General features: G+C 42.5%; 1 protein-coding gene across 6 annotated transcripts in view; it reads right to left on the bottom strand.

The window, feature by feature from the left end:
* SYK (spleen associated tyrosine kinase) overlaps window positions 1-22,959 on the bottom strand; it is a 104,506-nt gene that overhangs the window by 79,745 nt on the left and 1,802 nt on the right. The window contains exon 2 of one of the 6 annotated variants that reach the window (XM_070459405.1): window positions 8,066-8,159. The exons of the other annotated variants lie outside the window; for them this stretch is intronic. The gene's annotated coding sequence lies outside the window, so the exon portion shown is untranslated. The remainder of the gene's footprint in view (window positions 1-8,065; window positions 8,160-22,959) is intronic. 6 annotated transcript variants of the gene reach the window in all.

The raw sequence follows: 22,959 nt of genomic DNA, 5'->3' as shown, positions 1-22,959 counted from the left end.
CCTTATTTTTTTTTTCCCCTTTCTTTCTTTCTTTTTTTTTATTTTTTATTTTTTTTTCCATTTATTTTTATTAGCTGGAGGCTAATTACTTTACATCATTGCAGTGGTTTTTGTCATACATTGAAATGAATTAGCCATGGATTTACCCCAGGTACCCTTAAAACAAGGTTTTTAGAGATAAAGCCAGAGAAAGTGGAGACCTTCCTGAGACTATGACTCACTGAAATTTCTCTCTTTCAACCTAGTCCACAATTGGCCACACCAAAATGATCATCTAAGAGTTCTATCCCTTTAGGGCTCCAATAGCTTCTGCTCTAGGTAAGCAGGATTTGGTGGTTCTGGAAGCACCAAACATAACATTTGGTCCATAAACATTTCTCAAATGAATAATGAATGAGCGAGTGAGATGTAACTGCAGTTTTATCCAGATGGTGCCCCAATTGCTTATCTCAAATCTAAAATTTCTAGGTGGCAGTCTGTCCTAAGACCTCTGTTTCCTAAGTCTAAAAAAGTATCACTGATTCTCAATTGGTCCAGCTTTGTAATAGTCTAAGAATAAAAGTGACAACACCTATTTTAAGTTCTTTACTTGTTAGAGCTGAAACTGGAAGATGGTGTCTTTTTTCTTTTACCCTTACCTGGTGTCTATCCTATTAGAGATGGCCCACAAATATTTGGCAGATAAATAAATAAATGAATAAGTAATAAGATGTGATTACTACTTAACAGATGATCCACGTGCATTTGTCAAATGAAAGAATGAATGATGAGATATGATTATTCTATACTAGATGGTCTATAACTACATCATACCTGTGAATTTATGAATGAAAATGATTCAGATGTGATTATCTGATCCATAAACATTTGTCAAATGAATAATGAATGAGTGAGTGAGTGAGATGTGATTGCAGTTTTTTCCAGACAGGCGACCCATCTCAAATCCAAGGCAACCCACGGGTGCTTCAGGGTCCTAAGTCGGGTTCACCCAATTTCACTCTAAATAACTAGAGAACCCAACCTCCTCTGACATACAGTGCATACCCTTTCTCTACTTTCTCCCCAGGAACTCTGAGACCAGTCCTAAACTACTTCTGCCTCAACTGACAGGATGTCTTTTTTTTTATGCGGATCTGGAATGCAGAAGGAAAAAAAAAATTACTTTCTCCCAAATACAATACAGTTAGAAAACCTTCATATGTCCCATTTAGATACTGTCCAGTGTTACTTGCATGCCTGTGTTCTAAGTCGCTTCAGTCATGTCTGACTCTTTGCAACCCTATGGACTGTAGCCCACCAGGCTCCTCTGTCAATGGAATTCTCCAGGCAAGAATATTGGAGTGGGTTGCCATGCCCTCCTCCAGGGGATCTTCCCAATCCAGGGATTGAACTCACGTCTCTTAAGTCTCCTGCATTGGCAGGTGGATTCTTAACCCCTAGCACTACCTGGGAAGCCTTGGTTAATTAATAAATCATAATCTTGTCCCAAATTACAGGGACATTGTGGACCTTATTGTCTTAATTCCCTTCTTTTCCTTCTGCATAACCATTAAAAACATTTGAGGCTTAAACCAAGAAAATGATAATAACTCTGCAAAATTAAGGGTCTTGTGCTTTGAAAGCAATGCTCACATTTCCCTTTTACCTGAATAGCAAGATCAAGCTGCATTTTCCATGCCTTATTTTAGGCAGTCAACAACCCACTTGTAGAGTCACAGAAAGCCTTGCATTCTTGGAATGGAGCGGTGGTCTGTGACAGGGTCACGGGACCCAGCTCAAGACAGAGTCCCTGGGTCCAAACACTGACTCCACTGCTTTTAAACCATGCAGCCAAGCCTCAGCTTTCTTTCTTAGCAAAATAAGCATCACTCTGGAACCCACATCCAATAGTGATGTGGGGATTCCATTGCCAATCTGTGTAAAGTGCTCACAGTGCATGACCTGGCACCTGGCACATGCCTCAGGGTGATAATGAGGGTGGCCTAGTGGCAGTCAGGGTAACAACAGTGCGCACCTTCACTACTGGTGGAAATGACTTCCTTGGGTAGATTTTCTCATCCTTTCACTCCTAGGATGGCATGTTCACCTGTCTCCACGGTTCTGTGGCTGTAAGCAGGCTCAGATGACACCATAATTACAAGTGTTCCCCTAATGCTAATTGTGGTGGGAGGGAGATAACTATATTATTATCATGCCTTTTTTCAGAAAGGAACATCGAGGTGTTTAGGGGTGAAATTTCATAACATCTGTAGTTTACTTGGAATGCACTTCAGGAAAAAAAAGGCAAAATAGTACCACAGCTAAGCTTTGAGTATATGCATGATACACGGGTCTGCATATTAGAAAATATTCAAGATAAAAATGTAAGTTTTTTCATGCAAAAATATTTTTAAAAATGAGCATAAAACGCATCTTGCATAATATGGACTTTAAAGACAAATTTTAAGCCTGTCCTTATCAGCCACCACTTTGACTGCATGAGGGTCCATGATTATACACGAGAACATCTCTGGGCTTTACGGATCTTACTGGAAAAAGTATGGATTTATGGGTCTTACTAGGGCTAACCAGGTGGCTCAGATGGTAAAGAATCTGCCTGCAATGTGGGAGACCTTGGTTCTATCCCTGGGTCGGGAAGATCTCCTGGAGGAGGAGATTCCAGTATTCTTGTCTGGAGAATCCCATCACAGAGGAGTCTGGTGGGCTACAGTCTATGGGGTCACAAAGAGTCAGACATGACTGAGTGACTAAGTACAGCACATGGGTCTTGCTGGAAAAAGTGGGGATGACCACAGCCTGCTAGACCCAAACACCCTCCCTCCAAGCATATAAAGTGATGGAGAGTATCAAAGAATAAGGTACAAGAAATTTTGAAAACACAGAGCCTAAAACAAAAGATTCTCTATTATGATGTTACCTAAAATATTTTGTTCACAGAAACCTCCAGCTGCTAAAATGACTACCATTTTACCCTCCAAGGAACATAGGACCTTTCTCACAAGAATTGTTTAGGTTCAACATTTCCCACCTGAAAAATAGACTCTGCTCCCCCTAGAAGATCCCTTCTCCTATTGGCTGGGTGGTGCCCACCTATTTAGGCAGCACTGCTTATGCTCATGCTAATTAGCATTTTATTTTATAAATTGCATCTGGACTGGGGGAACTATAAATTTCTGACAAAAACCAAAGCTTTGGCCTGTTTCCAGTGGGACCCTGAAGCTGTCTTAAATATTGTACAAAGAGAGTGCTGGCTTCCCAGGCATGCTCCAGGTGTGGACCTGTCTTTTTACACCTGAGTTATATGATGCAATAAAGACCTCACTGGAGGACAATGCTTGTTGGCATCCTGCTGTGCAGAGGGGTTTCTGTCTGACAGCCTCTGAGTCAGCCTAGGCCAAATATGACCTGTGATGACTGAAGGGTCTGAATACAGTGAGCCACGAGGACCTTCTGGTGGGTGCATATTACTGTATATCATTACCAACTTCCCACTGTGCAGCTAGGGGGGAGAGAACTTGCCATAAAATCAGTCCCTGGTTATGATAAAGATATTTACTTAAAAATACTGGCTATGAAAAATTAATCTCTCATTAAGAAAAACACTCGTGTAAGAATTTGATTCTTATTTTGAGAAATCACTAGGTTTGCTACCAAGTTTAAACAGAAATGACCTTGATGAAATGTCAGGATGTTTTCTGTTTTGAAGATTTTTTTGATGTGGACCATTTTTAAAATCTTTAAAGAATTTGTTACAATAATGCTTTGGTTTTTTTGGCTGCACAGCATGTGGGATCTTAGCTCCCCCACCAGGGATCGAACCTGCACCTCCTACACTTGAAGGCACAGATTTAAACACTGGACTGCCAGGGAAGTCCTACTGTTAGGACTTTAAATTCTGATGAATTAAATGGATTCGTCTGACCTCTGGACCTGTTCATCAATGTCCTCCTGGTACGACAGGAGTGACAGCCTCACGGTAGGAGCTCAAGAAAAAACCTGCTAATTTAATAACTATACAAAATGCAAGGCTAAGGAGATGTTCACTGGATTATAAAACAGTCCATTTGTTTCAAAACCATGTCTCATAAAAACAGTCAAATTTAACTGGGTTTTAAAAATTATTTCCCTGATTTGTACAAAAATGAAATAAAATACAGCCATCCCTAGTTATTTGTGGTAGTTATGTTTTATAAAGTTGCCACTAACACTGAGTTAGCAAATACTGAACCCATTGCTGCTAGGGGCAATATACGGCTAAGTTCCTAAGAGTCTCAGGGCATCTTTTCACCAACCAAATAATACATAACCTTGTTTTATGGATGTTCCTGTTTAAAGAAACCTTATTTTATATATATATATATATATATATATAGTTGATTCATTAATATTGAACTCACACCAAAAGCCCTATGACCCACGGTGGAAGGAAACTTGTCCTACACATGTGTTTTCCCTGTTAAGGTGCATCACAGCCTTCCTGTACGCAGCACACCAGATGGCACTTCAGCACTGTGTTTGGGAGTCAATTTAAACAGCAAAATCATCAACAAAAAGCACAAAAAATACACCACTCAATTGATATCAAAAAGAACACTGTTCTTGGGGTGAGCTGAGAACTTCACCTTATTCAGCCTAAGCTAGGAACAAGCACATCAGATGACTCAAGTATTCTGCTGCTCTGCACATGTCCACAAAGAGCCACAGAAGCACCATGGGTACTGATTCAGGGATCACAAAAAAAATTTGGTGAGCAGGCAAATTGACAAATATGGAATCTGTGGAAAGCGAAATATAAGTCTCACATTCATTCTTTATTCACAAGGGGGCTCAGTGGTCACAAACTAGATGGGAAAGTACAGGCTATTGTAAAACATCAATACAAGGGTCAAGAGATACTAATATTTGGAAAATTTATATCTCAATTCATCTCAGCTCCTGATAACTATGCTTTCCTTTATTTGCTTGGCTCTTGAATAAGATGAATCTTGGCACTCTCAAAAAAATGTAAGCAGTATTTACATTTACTAAAAATCAGTCTACTATGTAAAGAAAAGTCTGTCTGGTTTACTATCGTGGGTGTTGATGTTTGCTGTAGATGAGTTGTACAGCTCACATGACATAATCAACGCCATGTACACAAGGCAATGCAGCAAATAAGTAAGGGAATAAACAGACTTTGCACCCACAGGGGCCTGTTGCTCACCAGCTCTCCAGCCTTGGGAAGTTACTCTCCACAAAAAGGGTACAACTTCTACTTTATTTGGGATGCTCTTGTTTTAGAGGAAAGAAAGGGAAAAAATGGTAAATCAGCAGTGTTTGTTAATTATGAGTGATGTTGCACTTTTCTGAAATTTTTAAATGGTTGCAGTGAAGAATAAATGAGATTATATCTGATCAAGACCTGGTACTGGGCCTGCTCTTTCTTTCAACTTGACTGTATAGAGCTTAAGTGCAGAGAGGGATCTTGGCTACTGCAACAGTCCCAGCACCTAGCACCGTTCCTGCTGGTGAGAGGTATTCAGTGAATCAATATAATGAACAGATCAAGAAACCAGCCAACAAAACAGCCTTGGTTGGACAGGTAGATTGGGAGAGGCTGGCAGAAGCAAAGAGTGTCACATGAACTTTTCTGGTCATTCTGAAGTTGTTTTCTGTGTGTTTGTTCTTAACTATTCCTGTAGAAATGTAGTTGTTCCGTGAAAATGTGAAACATGCTAGGTTGTCATATATGATAAATATCAAAATATCAGATAGCTTGGATGTTGATAAAGATGTCACAATTCCCTTCACTTTAAAATCACCCTCTAGAAAGAACAAGAGAAATGCCATGGAACTAACAGACGCCACTCACCCTGATCAACAATCTGAAGGGAGCAGCAAGATGCAGCAAAGGCTTGTCCTGGGGGCATGAATACCTTTAAGGAAGATGGTCAGGAAGCAGAGGTGCTTCTGCAGACGCCAAAGCCTGCTGAGCTGGAGCTTCTACTAAGCAGGGGGAAGGAAGCCAGCCATCCCATGGGGGTAGAGAGGAGATTCTGTCCATCACCAACTCCCGGAGTCCACCCAAACTCACGTCCATTGAGTCGGTGATGCTATTCAACCATGTTATCCTCTGTCATCCCCTTCTCTTCCTGCCCTCAATATTTCCCAGCATCAGGGTCTTTTCAAATGACTCATCTCTTTATATCAGGTGGCCAAAGTATTGGAGTTTCAGCTTCAACATCAGTCCTTCCAATGAACACCCAGGACTGATCTCCTTAGGATGGACTGGTTGAATCTCCTTGCAGTCCAAGGGACTCTCAAGAGTCTTCTCCAACACCACAGTTCAAAAGCATCAATACTTCAGCGCTCAGCTTTTTTTATAGTCCAACTCTCACATCCATACATGACCACAGGAAAAGCCATAGCCTTGACTAGACAGACCTTTGTTGAGAAAGTAATATCTCTGCTTTTTAATATGCTATCTGCTGCTGCTGCTGCTAAGTCGCTTCAGTCAAGGTTGGTCATAACTTTCCTTCCAAGGAGTAAGCATTTTTTAATTTCATGGCTGCAATCACCATCTGCAGTGATTTTGGAGCCCAGAAAAATAAAGTCAGCCAATGTTTCCACTGTTTCCCTATCTATTTGCCATGAAGTGATGGGACCAGATGTCATAATCTTAGTTTTCTGAATGTTGAGCTTTAAGCCAACTTTTTCGCTCTCCTCTTTCACTTTCATCAAGAGGCTCTTTAGTTCTTCTCCACTTTCTGCCATAAGGGTGGTGTCATCTGCATATCTGAGGTTATTGATATTTCTCCTGGCAATCTTGATTCCAGCTTGTGCTTCTTCCAGCCCAACGTTTCTCATGATGTACTCTGCATATAAGTTAAATAAGCAGGGTGACAATATACAGCCTTGACATACTCCTTTTCCTATTTGGAACCAGTCTGTTGTTTCATGTCCAGTTCTAACTGTTGCTTCCTGACCTGCATACAGGTTTTTTCCAGAGGCAGGTCAGGTGGTCTGATATTCCCATCTCTTTCAGAATGTTCCACAGTTAATTGTGATCCACACAGTCAAAGGTTTTGGCATAGTCTATAAAGCAGAAATGGATGTTTTTCTGGAACTCTTGCTTTTTCAATGATCCAGCAGATGTTGGCAATTTGATCTCTGGTTCCTCTGCCTTTTCTAAAACTAGCTTGAACATCTGGAAGTTCACGGTTCACATACTGCTGAAGCCTGGCTTGGAGAATTTTAAGCATCACTTTACTAGCGTGTGAAATGAGTGCAATTTTGCGGTAGCTTGAGCATTCTTTGCCATTGCCTTTCTTTGGGATTGGAATGAAAACTGACCTTTTCCAAGTAAAGGTTTAGCCAATTCTCTCCCTTCCTTCCTTCCTTCCTTCCTTTCTCTCCTCCCTCTCACACACATACACACACACACAGACACACACACAGCATTACTGAAAATGAGGAAAAGATTCTGTTAGGCTAGAATACATCCTAGGCTTCTCCCTGATATGATTCTTTTCCAAGATGAGGAACTTACCTTGCGTCTGTACAGTGACACTAAGGGGAGAAAAAGGAGAGAAGCAACAAGAGAAACAAATAGCACACAAAGAACAGTGGCTGGAAAATCATCCCAAGGGGCAGATGAAATCACAGCCACACATACAGCCATGGAGCCAAAGGACTTAACAAAACAGCCACTGTTAGAAACAGAAGCTCTAAATGGAGACATGAAAGGCAGAGGATGAGGTGGGGAGGCAAGAAAAGTCGTGGGAAATAAGCCGGCAATCAGGGGGAAACACAGGAAAGAAATGATGTCTGTCATTTCCAACAGAAAAAAAGAGAACAGACGACTAACACCGTGAATAAGGCGGTGGACAGGATGGAGTAGCTTGAGAAAAATGAAATGAACAAAGAGTGGAAGAATCAACAGAAGAAGACTAGAAGGACAAAGGAGATCCAAAGTATGTAAGATTGACATTCCTGAAGTGGAGAATTTAAATAAAGGGGTGGTACAGATGTTTAGAGCTTCAATTAAATTTCAACTTCCCCTGGATTCCCTTATCCAGGATCTTACAAAAGGAAGGAAAGTTCTGGGCTTCAGACTTCTTCTCAGCCATGCTCCAAGCCAGCAGACAGAGGGCCGATGTTCCCAGAGGGGTCGGGCATGTCTAGACCAGAAACAAAAGGTTCAGCTGAGCTAAGGGCTGGCTGCAAACATCAAAATTTCAGGACAGGGACTAAAAGTACTGTGCGTGGTAAGAAGGTTCTAATGCTTCTGCCAAGAGTCCAAAGGCCAAGCAAGCCCATTACACCTCCAAGAAAAGATGCTTCTTACCTGTGCAGATGGGGGTGGGAGGACAGAGGTCGGTACAGCAGCCTACAGAGTCTAAGTGTGACGGCCTGCACTACTGCCCCCAGTGTGGAGTGAGCACATAAAATCACAGAAGAATGTTTTCAACAATAAGTTCAATAGCAAAGCTCTGGGCCAGAACAGTGAATCTTCACGTGGACAGCAGGTAACAACCACCCGGGTACCGTAAGTACTGGTGAACGTGCCTTAACCCAAACTCAGAACTTCCAGAGGTGGGGCCCAGATAGCACTGTCTGTCTGTTTAATTTTCCAAGTGATTCTCGTGAGCAGTGGGGACAGAGAACCACAGTTCTAGAATTATTGCCTCTGTACCGAAGGTTCAAAACTGGTCCAAACAGAGCTGGCTGATGATGTGAGCAACAGCGTGGGCTACCGAGCAGAAGAAAAATGGAAAGAATAGAAAATTCAAAGTTTTACATAGAACTCTAAAGAAGAAATTAGAAAGGCATTCAGGAAACCATGTTTAGTTCAATAAAGCCTCCTCACACACTGACTTTTAGACATACTGATTTTGCTAACTCAGCGATTCAGGTAAAAGCATCTTGCCCTCCAGGCCTCCTTGCCCATCGCGCCTGCGTTGTAACGGCCGGGGATGGGGTGGGGCATGAAGTCAGCTTGGGAATCCACACGTGTTGCTCCACTTCCTGATGTCGGGCTGAATCATGAAAGGAAGTTCTATAATTCGCAAACCCTTCCAACTGCTTCTCTTGTGGTATTTTATCTCTCCCGAAATTGAGCAGCACAGGAATTTCAGAGACAGGCAAATGTCACATCTCTCTCACGCCGCCCAGAAGGAGGATGAGGCAAAGCTGGAACCTGGGGACGGGGCAGGCGCCCAGCCTCTGCCCGTCCCCGCCCCATCACAGGCTCCACGGGTGCTGCCCGCCACAGGATGCACCTGCCTCTCAGCCCGCCTTGCCCTTTCCACTGCCGTCGGAGCTCTCAAGTGCACGTGGTCACGTTCCGTTCCCAGAAGTGAGAGTCTTGTTTTCTTGTATTGGCAGGAACAGAGCATGGTCATGTGATCAGCGTGGTGTTTTCCTCATTCTGCCTGGAGGAAGAATACACCCCCTCTTCAAATCTTCCTTTTAAAATGGACAGACTTTGGATTCCAGATATTTTGAGAAAATGGCGTTGGATATTCTATTTTACTGCAGAGAAGTTAATCAGTACTAAAATTTTCCCCATTACCTCTAAATCCTTTTGAACAAAAAACTATTCTTTCAAAAACTATACTAAATCAAGTTTGCTTAACTCCAAGATATATTACTTAGTATTCTCCAAGATGGGGTTCCCATTAGACTGCTCCAAGAGCACATCTGGGAACCATTTCAGGCCCTATGTGAGTAACCTGTCACTAAACTAGACTGTCATGGTGTGTGTACATGTGCATGTGTGTGCACGCACATGTATGTGTGCTGTGTGTGTATCTGTGTTGATGGAGGTTGCTGTGTTGGGAATGAAAGGGCCAGACCTGATTCTTGTGGTCTCACCTCAGGGATGTGGGCATCCTGCTGCCACCATCACCTCCGAGGCTGGAGTCCTTTAAAGAAACAGGAGCCACCCCGGATCCACACGTGGAAAAGAGTGCAACAATGCACTGCTGACACACAGCAGTATCAAGAATGAGGAAAGGTGTGCAGGGGACAGAAACTTGTGTCTCCTGACTCCCCAGGAAGGACCCCATAGGGCCCGGGTATAACACAGAGTGGTTAATCTGTCCCAAGACCATATTGCAGTGATGGAGATACTAGTTCTACTCTGCCCCACACAGTCACCTGCCACATGAAGCTAGTGACCCCTGAAATGTGGCCACTGTGACCAAGAACTGATTTTTACATTTTATTTCATTTTAAGTATTTGCAGTAGAAACAGCCAGATGTGGCTGCAAGCAATGCTCTGAGCAGCACAGTTCTAGATCCTTGCCAGGGAAGCTGGAGAGAGGTCACGTGTCCTCAACTGGGCAAGATGTCAGAGGGCAGCAGCAGGCAGTTCCTCCATCAGACCAATGAGACAGGACTGCAGGTCAGCAAAGGGACTCTCATAAATTCACCCCAAGGAACACACTATGTGGTCCAGACACCTCTCCCTTCCAGATGTTTTTCCTACTTGGGCCAAACTTGGGGCTCTAGGTTTTCTCTTAATTAACAAGAGACACACTTTATTCAAAATACCTAGCTTACTGTATTCAAACCCTACATGACATATTGAAATGCAAGGAGGGGACATTAAAAGTCTCATGAGCAGAGAGCCCCATGCTGGAAGCATAGAGCTCACAACAGTGTCCTCAGCATGGTCTCCAAACCAATGTAAAAGTACATGACTGGGGTCCAAAATAAGGTCATATTGTGTTTTAGAGCTTCAGGGTTAGAGTGCCCCTGAGCTGACTGTCCTCGTCCAGTCACTTGGGGACAGGAAAGAACACTCCATAAGAGCTGCCTATTAAAACCCAGCAGGGTTCCCCAGGGCACCACCAAAGAATAGACACACACTTGCTTCAGAGTCAAGTGATACTTGGGCCAGAGCCACTCTCTCTGTGTTGTTTTCATTGTTCAGTAGCTCAGTCACATCTGACTCTTTGCAACCCCATGAACCATAGCATGCCAGGCTTCTCTCTCCTTCACTATCACCCAGAGTTTGCTCAAACTCATGTCCATTGAGCTGATGATGCCATCCAACCAGCTCATCCTCTGTTGTCCCCTTCTCCTCCTGCCCTCAATCTTTCCCAGCATCAGGGTCTTTTCCACTGTGTAGGCACTTCACATCAGGTGGTGGCCAAAGGACTGAAGCTTCAGCTTCGGCATCAGTCCTTCCAATGAATATTCAGGGTTGATTTCCTTTGGGACTGACTAGTTTGATCTTTCAGTCCAAGGGACTCTCAAGAGTCTTCTCCAGCACCACAGTTGAAAAGGATTAATTCTTTAGCGTTCAGCCTTCTTTATGGTTCAACTCTCACATCCATACATGACTACTGGAAAAACCATAGCTTTGACTGTACAGGCCTTTGTTGGCAAAGTGATGTCTCTGCTTTTTACTACATTGTCTAGGTCTGACTCTTTCTGTGACCTTCCCATAAAGTCCTCTAATGTCATTTTGCCCCGGGAGACCCTCCTTTTCAATCCCCAGGTAACCAGAGGCTACGTAGCTCCTTGACTACCTGTACCCAACCACGACTGCCCTGCAGAGCGCCTACCTGTCTGCAAGCCAGTCTGCTGAGCGCTCTGCACAGTGTCTCTGGAGCCACAGTCACCCTGGGGCAGGTCTTTTCAGCCTTCTTTTGGTGATGAGGTGGCCAGGGCTGAATCAGTTTCAAGGAATGATGGAATTGAGCACTGCCTGCCGCTCACCCCTGACACCTAGCCCAGGTGAGGACATCTAGCTCAGGTTGGGACCTGCGACCCTTTGTTGCAGTGTTTGTACCTGGACAAATATCTCCTCAAGCAAAAAATTACAGAGAAGCTTTAAGGGACTAAAGTAACTGCGTGCATGTGCAATTGGGGCAAATTATGGATGAGATACAAAAAAGACCTGCAAGCCTCGACCATCACTTCTGAAGAGCCAGGAACAAAAGCTGTGGACTGAAAGCAGAAGTATAGTACTGTGCATGCCCTCTGCACTCAACACCACTAAAGTAATGGGCAGCCCACCTAAGCCGCCCCTCCAGTCTAACCTCTGGACCCACCTACCCTCACTTCATATAAGGAACTAAGGCACTTCCACTAGAGCAGCAAGCAAGGAAAATTGTTCCTTGATTTTGCTCCCCACTGCTGTGGGAGCCCCAGTAAAGCCTCACTTGAATTCCTTGTCCGGCCTCTGGCCAGTTTCCATTGATTAAGGAGGCCACAAACCCTGGTCAGTAACAGAGCTAGAGCCATGGGCTTGGTTTGCTCCCACCACCCACACCATCTCCCAGAGGGACTTTCAGAGCTGGACATTTATATGTCACAGTCATGGTCCTAGAAGTTTCATTATAAAATATAAATGTGAGGCTTCCCATGTGGGTGCTGCTCAATGCTTCCTCATGTATGCCTGGATGGCCAGGGTCAGTACCAGGAAGCCCAGAACCCGGGAATCCCCCAATGGTCCACCCAGAGAGCGGCCCCTTCGTCAACATATGCTGCAGCCTTCGAAGCCCAGAAGCCACAGTCACCAAGAAACCCAGCCGCAGCCCCCCCAGCTCTCCACCCAGAGTAAGTTCATTTACATCCTTCTCATGAGGGAAAAAACCATCTCACATGAAACAGGTAGACGACACACTGCCTGAGAGTAAATAAGGCCAGTGGACTTGGAGTAATGCTAAAAACTAGTCTGAAAGATGGACGAATCGTTCACATTATCTTGGGTAAAAAATGTTGTGAGTGGTTTGTCTAATCGGACCAGTGCACACATTCTTTCTTGGACAATCATTTCAGGTGCGCTCACCTCCTACAAGTCTCACAGCAGGGTGCTGAGAACACATTCAAGTTCTCACTCATGCTTCCAAAACTTCCACAGGCCTCCAGATGTTATGAGTGCAAGTTTCCAAGGAGTAGAGTGCTTAAAGCATAAAAATATGTGAGTTTTCTCTATCTCCATTACTCTCCTCTCAATCAATCTCTCTCTCCCTTTCCCCTTCTCTCTCTCTCTCTCACACCTAATCTGCCCAGTCTCTTCAATCAAAGGCACACATAGCTGCCACTATACCCAGTGAACCAATAAAATCACATTTGGTGGAACTGTGTTGGCTATGCTTGTGTGCTATGCAATTCCACTAACTAATTCTAAACCGGTGGTTCTCAACCTTGGCTGCTGCCCTTGGTGCAAGAGGGGTGAGGAGACCTTAATGATAAATATCCAAGGCAGGTCACATGCCAGACCACGTCAGAAACTTTGGCGGCAGCCTGGGCATCCGTGAGTGAGACAAGCTCAGATGATGGCTGTGTACAGGCATGTTGCGAACCTTGGCTGTACACCTCTGGGCAAACTACCCAACCTCTCCAAGTCTAACACCTTGGAGACAGTAGTAGGGTCCCAACAGCCATAACTGATGCTTTGGTTCTGAATTCTGTTCCTGGTCTTTTCCTCCTTAGCCTCCAGCCCCATAAGCAAACCTCATCATTTCATTACAATCACTGAAACATCTGTATGCAAAGTAAAAATGCACATTTCACTTCTTTTTCTCCAAACCAATTCCCCTGCTGCCCTCACTAGATAACTGCTGCTCACAGTTTAGTGCCTTTGCTTTAGAATCTCTCCGCATATTTACACACACACACACACACACACACACACACTGGTATAAGCAGACCTGCATCTTTATATAGCAAATAACATTCCAATGTAGCCTACATTGTTATGTGCATGCGTTTTTAAAAATGTAGTGATATACTACATCTTGCTTTTTCACTGAATTTAACTTGACCATCTTTCTATTTTATTTTATAAGAGTCCACATTTAAGAAAAAGACCACATATGATTCCAGTGCATGGATAGACCACAGTTCATTTAATCAAGCCTGATACAAATTTCTTTCTTCCTTCCTTCTTTCCTATTACAAAATAAAATGTTGCAATGAGTTACCATATGCATATATATATTTCCCCAGTTTTATCAATTTATGTGTGTAATAAGTTCCTAAAAGTGAAATTGTTGAGTCAAACACGTGTGTTTTACATTTCCAAAGAAATTACCCAACCGCCCTGCAGGCGCTGACCTGTGGGAGTGTCCCTTTTCCCCACATTTCACCATCCCATAAACCCTTAAATCAACGTGAGTTTACAGAGAGGCAAAGCATATTCTTGTGCTTTTGGTTCCTTTGCATTTGGGGCTGCTTGTTTGTGTCCTTGACTGATCTTTCTATTGGAATGTGTTTATTTTTCTCATTGATTTGAAAGAACTCACTGCATATGAGGGCTTCCCTGGTAGCTCAGATGGTAAAGAATCTGCCCGCAATGTGGGAGACCAAGGTTTGATCCCTGGGTTGGGAAGATCCCTTGGAGAAGGGCATGGCAACCCACTTCAGTATTTTTGCCTGGAGAATCCCATGGACAGAGGAGCCTGGCAGGCTACAGTTCATGGGGTTGAAAACAGTCAGATACAACTGAGCAGCTAGGCACAGCACAGCATATGAAAGCTACTAATCCTTTACCACAGACCTTGAAAATAAATGTATCTTTTGTGTTCCCCCCCTCACTTATTTATATTTTCCCTTTGTATAAGGACTTGTTTGCAATTTTAGAAAATCATACTCATCAACCTTTTTTCTATCATGGTTTCATATTTTCTACCATATTTAGAGAGGCCTTCACTCCAGAGTTATTTTATAATTCAACTCTTTTCTTCTAGCACTTTTATGATTTCACTGTTATATTTTTATTCTTTGTTCAATCCAGAACTTATTTTCATATAGAGAGCAAAGCTTTATTTTTCCCAAGTCATCAGTCAGCTTTCTCACAACCAATAATTAATAACCTATGCTCCCTTTCCTGACTGATGGGAAAGGCCACCCTTGCTTTGCACCAAATTCCATGTGGAATTTGGATCTGTTGCCCCACTTTCCTTTGCAGTTTTCCCTTAAGATCTTGTAGAATTTGTCTCTCTTCATCATTCTTACTTTTCATCTTTTTTCCTTTAGGTCTCACAGGTTTCATTTTAAAAAAAATAAAATAAAATTGCCAGACTAAGGTGGAAGGAAGATTGTATCGCGAGCATTTTAACTTGTTTAGTTTTCTGTGTGATGTACACCTTGTTCCATAAGCTTTTGTGCACAGAGCTCCCTTCGGCTGGCTTAGAAATCTCTCCATCGTGATAATGGAGAGCTCCTTCATGCTCCTGGGGCTACAGAGCAAGTCCATGGTCAGGGGATGGGGATGGGGGGGTTGGCAGGCTCCACTTAACTACCTGTTGTGGGAGGAACCACTTCCCTTTGCAAATAAACATGTTGAAGTCCAGACCCCCAGTACCTCAGAATGGGATGCTGGAAATCAGGCCTTTACAGAGGTAAGTTAAAATGAGGTCATTAGCATGGGACCTAATTCCCTATGACTGATATCCTTATAAAAAGAGGAAATTACAGATACATGCACAGAGGGAAGAAGATGTAAAGATACAGAGAGAAGACGCCATCCATAAGCCAAAGAGAGAGGCCTCAGAAGAAACTAACTCTGCCTACACCTTAATCTCAGACTTTCAGCCTTCAGGGCTGTGATGTGATACGTGTCTGTGGTACTATGCTCCAGGACCTTAGGAAACTAACACACCATTCCTCTATTAGTGAATGCTGATAGTTTCCAGATATTAAGAAGAGGTGGCAAGAATACACAGAAGAACTGTACAAAAAAGATCTCCATGACCCAGATAATCACGATGGTGTGATCACTCACCTAGAGCCAGACATCCTGGAATGTGAAGTCAAGTGGGCCTTAGAAAGCATCACTATGAATAAAGCTAGTGGATGTGATGGAATTCCAGTTGAGCTATTCTTTTCTCTGGAAAAGGGATACGCTAGAAGGAATATCTTGCACATAGTTTTGCAGGTATTGGCTTCTTGGGGGAAACATACATGACTTTTCTGTATTCTTTCTAGAAGGCATCCTTCCCCTGCAGTTGTTAACCTGCGTTCCTTTGCTGAAACCATTGAAATCCCACCTGCATCACAAATATTTCCACCATAGAACAGAACTTCATTTGAAATTTTCCTTTATCTCCTCCTTCATTCTAATCTTCAGGACCCCATGTATGCCCCCTCCCAACCCTCTCAACAATAACATGTGCAGACAGCAGTGATTCTATCCTGTGTGGGGACAGTGGCAGAGATATCAGCCTGATATCTGAGCAGACAAAGGCTCGGAGTATCCTTTTAAACCTTACTTAAAGCTTCTCACATTACTTTAGTTCACTCTGGGTGGCAGATTTGAAAGTCAGCTCAATCTCAGTTGGATAGCAACATGTGCAAAAGCATCAGACATTCCCACGTTAACCTCTCATGGATTCAGGAATTTTTTGTCCTATTCCTACTGAATTTGCTTAATTTCTCAACACAAGCTTATAAATATAACAAGTTTTCTAAAACTGCTGGTAAAAGAGTAAAATCGACATGTCAAACTGGGCTTCTGCCCCCTGGCTGCCTCCACCAACAGGACTTTAAATCTTCTTAGCACCAGGCATGACAGCAGGTCCCTTTAGGCTCCTCATCAGAGAAGTGGATACAGAGTCTAATTCTGGATTGGAAACATCTGGGTCTTAGGTTTCAACTCACAGCAGCATCACTTAGCGGCTGGACAAGTCCAAGTGACATCCTCTTTCTGGGTCTCACTGCTTCTCAGGGGGTTGAATTAGATGGTCCCTAAGATCCCTCCCTCCTCTAACATCCCAGGCATCCTTACACACACTTCTAAGAAACATGATTCAGGACTAGCAATTGCCTAATGATCACTAAAGGCTTGACAATGCAGCCCTCTCTCTAGAAACAGTTCCTGCCTAAGCTGTAGAAGGGCTAGCCCAGCTCCCAGGGCAATAGGGAAGACGAAAGAAGCCCCAAGTCTGCCTTTCACGGCTGCTCTAGGGAGCTACCCTTCCTCCTCCTCCTCCCTGTCACTTCCTTCACAGCTATGACCATCAGCTGATTGGTGTGGCTGAAAAAAAGGAAGTGTTGGACTTCCCCTTCAAGTATAAACAGCAGCTAAAAATGCAGAGAAAGAAAAGAAACAGCACTAAAAACAATAATACAGAATATAAATCCATAACCATGCTGGGAGCAAAGGAAGCAGATTGCTAGTGGAATGGAAACTCTCACTACTCTCAAAGGACTCAAAGAAAGATGGGCTCAAACTTAGGAAACCACAGCCTAAGTGCAGGCAGTTGGGGATGGCTGCAAAGAGTCAAGGGCGTGGTGCCTTGGAAATGACAAAGCCTGGGTGGGATGGGGTGGGTGAGGTGGGGGAGAAGCAGAGTGGGAAGCAGGCAGGCAGCCAAACCCTCTCCAACTCCTCAGCTGCTGGCACCCCTAAGAGCAGCAGAAGGCCCTCTGCAGGAAAGACGTGCGTTTGGAGAGGCAGAGTATGGCCACATCTGCAAAGAACAGAGAGTGCCTGCACCCCACTCCGTGGTTACTGGCTCATCCTGTCCTGCTCACATCTCAGGCTCCTCCCATCTCATGTATGTGTGTGTTAATCGCTCAGTCGTGTCCGACTCTTTTCTTTCCCACGAACTGTAGCCTCCCCGGCTCCTCTGTCCTTGGTATCCTCCAGGCAAGAATACTGGAGTGGATTACTATTCCCTTCTCCAGACCCATCTCATGGGTGACAGGTAAAAAGAGGGCCATGCAACATACTCAGCCTTAAAAACTAACTCCGAGGGCATCTCTGAAACAAGATCAGCACACATCCTAGCACAACAAGAAAGCTAACCCCACAAAGGTAAGGAACCAAATGGGCAAACAAATGAGTAGGTGCTAAAGGAGACAGAGCTCACAAAGCGAGAAGAGAATGTCCATGCTGGAAGCAGTAACAAAAACAAGTATCTGGAAGAACCTAAAGTATCACTTAAAAAATAAAGAATTAACTACCTTCCTTCCTTGCTTGCCCACCTGTTTGCTAAAATACAAATGACTCAAGAGATGGACTGAAAAACAGGATGGACAGGGCTGAAGATCTTTCTTGGGCAAATGATCAACTTGTCAGTTCCATGAAATGCAATGAAAAGGGTAAAAGAGAGGGAATGAATGAAAGAAAAAGTGCACTCCCTGCAGCTTTGTATATAATATCAAAAATTAGAGAAAAATCCTAAATGTCTATCAATAAGTAATCATATTTTCTGCTCTGGAATAAAACACAAGGATCACTGATAGGAAGGGCTCCCCCAAACCTGTTGATTAAAAAAGTTAGTTGCAGGAGGACACTGGTATTAAGAAGACACACAGTATATCTTCTAAAAATATACATGTATATATACACGCATGAATGCACAGGATGATAGATCAAGCTGCCTTCCCTCAGCTGGGGTGGGCTGGGGCTAAGGGTGGTGGTCAAGGAGGTTTCCAGTGTCACCTGTCATATCTGAATTCTTCACCAATGGGTATGTACTCAGACATCAGTTATGCGAGTCAACACTGTTCAAAAAGAAAATGATAGAAAGTTCTCCCATCTTGGAGGTCAGAGAAAAAAAAAAAACTTCAGAGACAGTACTTACTCATCTGTGACCTATTTGGGACTGCTATTATTAGTCTCCAGCCAAGACTACAGGGCAGACTCCCAGAGCTACCCATCCGGGAAAGACTGTGACCGTTACGCCAGTTCTAACCACAGGCCAGGTACAATTACTGCACATGTTGTCTCCACGATGCTCCACAAGGAAATCCCCTGTAATCCTTCCATCTACAAAGACTGAAAGAGTAGCTTGAAAAGAGTGGGATTTGAATCCAATGAGACTTCAGACCCCCTACTCTCAACCACTGTTGATAAAAAATATTCAGGGACTCAAGCATTAGGGCAATCAAGTGCTTCAAATACTCTTAGTGTGTGAGATGAAAATAAATGTAGTATTCTGCCTCCATCTAAGCAAAGCCTAAGGATCTTGTAAAGGGGCAGCAGGTTACCCGCTTTTTCCCACAGTAGACCTGGAGAGCCCCTGTATACAAGATGCTCCAAGAACCGGTGTATCCCATGATCACAGGGGTGTGAGAGTTCAGTGACATGTGCCCTGACCATGCACACCACCTGCACCTCTGCCATGAACAAGCCCAGGACAATTACCCTGCTTACTCGACTTTATTCTGTCTAAGGATAAGGAAATAAGGGAAGGTTAAAAAGGACAGCTTCCGAGGAAATACCATTTAAAACTGCATAGCACCCGCTTCAGAAATCAAGAAAATTGAGGCCAGTCATCTGATATTTAAAATCTGTGGAGTCCCCATTCCCAGGGAAGTACATATTCCCATTAATCAAATAATAAAACATCAGGGTCAGAGCAAATACAGAGGTGACACTGAGACTGATTTAAAGTATAGATGCTAACTGCTAAATTGGAGCTAAGAATAATCTTTCACTAAGTATGATTCAGAATATGCCCCGACCTGAGAAAGTATAAAAGTTCCAAAAACTACAAAAAGTAATAAATTATACAAATAAGCAAATAACCATAGAAATCAAAAGTTTGGGGGAAATGTTTTCAACAATTATGACAATGGATTTACAAGGGATTTAAAAGGTACACAAATGTTGATAAGAGTTATGTTAAGACTCCAAAATGTGTACAGGACAGCAACTTGCAGAAAATATATTTAGCTAACCAACACCCCCAAATATGCTTCAGTTATTAATAGGTGCATAGCAAGACTGAAAAGAAACTGTCAGACTGATGCAGAGGCAGGGGTTTCCAGAAAAAGAAAGAAATGGAACTCATAGAGTGCTTGATATATTTGACTCAGTAGGAAATTGAGTCCAAGTTGTTGGGGGGGGGGGGGCGCGGTGCGCTTTAGCTTCATGTCAGAGAGTTGGGGAGAACCATCACAGGCACAGGGCCAACTGAGAAAACACAAAAATAAAACAAGAATTCACCCCATGAAAAACAGTTTGAGGTACAAGAAAGAAAATGGAACTATACTATACAATATGCTCTATTAGTAAACAAAATCACAAGGTAAATACCAAATAGCATCTTAACCCTAGGTTAAGGTTCCAGCCATCCATTCATCATGTGTTCAGTAGGGTCTGAGTCTTTGTGACCCCTCAGACTGTAGCCTGCCAGGCTCCTCTATTTATGGAATTTTCCAGGCAAGAATACTGAAGTGGGTTGCCATTTCCCCCTCCAGGGGATCTTCCCGACCCAGGGATTGAACCCATGTCTCCTGTGTCTCCTGCATTGCAGGTGGATTCTTTACCCCTTGAGCCATTGATCGAGGAAGCACACAGAAAGATTATCTTGGGTAATAATGATAATTATCCTAGGATTGCCATGTCCTTACTTCTCAGAATAGGAAGTCAGCATTGTCTAAACTAATGTGTGTATATATATATATATATATATATATATAAAGCAATTGAACATAGCATCAGGAAATAAGAAGGAAAATTCTAGAAGAAATAGCTAAAAATATTAAAAGATTGCTTTGGGGGAACAGTACTAGAGAATGGGAAGGTATTGTTATAAATTGAAATTAAATGAAAAGATTAACTCTGGTTGCACCAAAACATTTCCATGACCGAACAGAAATGGATAGATTTAATAAATTGTCAGACTGACCAGAACAGCATGAAGATTTAGCATTTAAGACAGAAGATGGAGTGGGGAAGTAGAAGGTTAACTGTTGCACATTCAAATGCTCTTTGTAGCCTCACTGAGTGTAACTAAAGAAACCAATGTTTAAATTGTAATTTTTTCAAAAATTTGGCACTCAGCCCTCTTCCATCCTTTCACAATGCCCCCACTGACTGTATCCAGGCCTAAGCCTCACTTACCTGACATCAGCCCTACACTCTCCTCGTCAATCCTGCTGTCTGCCCAGCCTCTGCTCAGATCAGATCAAATATCTCACTAACAGTGTGCCAATCCGGAAGCCCAATGTCCTCTGAAATCTGTGCTCCCCCCGCCCCGGGGCTCCAGCACAGTACTGAGAGGTACTGCCTTCTCCAGCTACAGGAGCTAGGATTCCAGTGTCAGAGCCAGGTACCCTCAGGACACAGGATGCTGCTTACCAGAAACTGTCCATCATTAATTTTCAGTACACCCCCCTTGGTAATTGAGGTGTTACATTATCCTCACCTTTCTCTTCCTATCTTCAGCCTTTGGCAGCCACCAAAAATAGATACATAATTTCCCAGAAACAAAAGAATCAAGAGAGAGTCCTTTTTGATTTGTTAGATCCACTGCAACAGAAACTAAATATTCTTCCTTCTATTGGTGTCTTTGGCAGTGGCTAAATTTGACTATATTTAAGATTCCAATTTAACCACCTTTCAGGATTCATAGGGCAAAACTTACATAATTAATTCTTAAAAGAAAAAAAGCAAAGTGATACAAGCTAACATTTTGCCAGAAAAAATTCTAAGCTAATAGAAATATTCCTACTGATGCAAAGCCACAGTGAATGAATAAAGCTTTTCCTTTAAAATCCAATCAGCTGAGTTTTTTTTTTTAATCTTCCCACAATTCTTTTCTTTTTCACCCACTTTTAAAGAGAAAGGAAAAAAATTTTTTTTTCTGAATGAAAAAAGCAAACCCAACTTCTTCAGTTCCAAAGTAGAAGGTAAGATGGTGAGACATAATTAAGTTAAGCAATTTAATTCCAGTCTCTCTTTAAGACTCTGCCTTTTGATTTCAGTTGCTTTAAAAGAAAAGTAATGATCAGTGTATATACGTTTTTTAAAAAATTTCACTCACTGGCCTAAGTTCCTAATTTTCTCTCCACTCATTTGCTGCTAAACCAGTACAGAAGGGGAAGAAATTGTTGGGCAGGGAGGGGGTTGACTTAGGGAATCAGAAAAAAATCTATATGGTGGAGAACTGAGAAAGCAAACAGTAACTTAGATTGTACAAAATACCAGACCTTTCCTTAGGCACAGATAATGGAGACAGAACAAAGAGAACAGGAAGCAATATTTCTTCCAAGGACAAGGTTAGTTGTGAAGGGTGATAATACCTCTTCTTTAAGTAACTACTGCATTCTTTTTCTAGAATCAGAGTGGCAGAAACTTTGCTGTTGAAAAGTCTATAAGAAAGGATGAAACCTCCTATTCTCACTTGAAGGATCTGTATTTGATTATCATTGAAAATTCAGGGAAGTCTTGCTATTTCAAACTTTCTGTAAAGGCAGAGGAACTATTTGTCTAATTACTGGAAAGTGTGACTTGTTGGGCAACAGAAATGCAAGTTGCTTTCAAAAGCAAACAGTAGCTCCATGAAGTCTAACACAGACTCAGTTCCTTAGCCCTAATTCTACAAAGCTCTGAAAAATAAGGTTTCTGGTGAGCTTTGTAGGGAACCTCATAAGTGACAACACTTGCCCTGAACTGGCACACAGTTATTTGTAGCCTCTCTTTATTCCACTTAGTAAGACTTTTCACACTATTGGTGCAGAAATATGAACACGTGAGATTACAGGAGGCTGCCCAGGCTGTGTTGGAGTGGTGTGCAATATATAGCGTCAGTTTGCATGCACACTTTTCTAAATTCTGAGAAATGGATTTCTCAAGGCTGAAACTCATATTCTAAATTTGAATTCTAAATTCTGAGAAATCTTGAATTCCAAAACATTATCTTGGCACAGGGTTTTGGATAATGATTATGGATATGCTATGTGCTGCATAAGTTACATTCTATTAAGAAGTCTTTGATTTAAAAACAAAGAAATGAGACCTGCACTTAGAACAATAAATAACAAACCTAAAGAAGGCTAAGATGAATGGTTTCTGAAATGCAAATCTAGCGATAAAATGAACTTTCTGACAATTTTAGCCCTCAGGAAAGGTAAAGAGCTAAAATAAATACCACATTTTTATTCCTGAATTAAAACATTAAGAACATTATAGTTATTTAGATGATTCCTAAAATCCTACATATTGAAGCACTCTAAATACAAAGAATAAATTTTTTATTTATATAAAAGTAAAATAAAGAAGTA

Source organism: Odocoileus virginianus, chromosome 31 (assembly GCF_023699985.2).
Source record: "Odocoileus virginianus isolate 20LAN1187 ecotype Illinois chromosome 31, Ovbor_1.2, whole genome shotgun sequence".
Classification (NCBI taxonomy): Eukaryota; Metazoa; Chordata; class Mammalia; order Artiodactyla; family Cervidae; genus Odocoileus; species Odocoileus virginianus.
The sequence above is the reverse complement of the archived record's forward strand: the minus strand, read 5'-3'. Positions and strand labels throughout refer to the sequence as shown.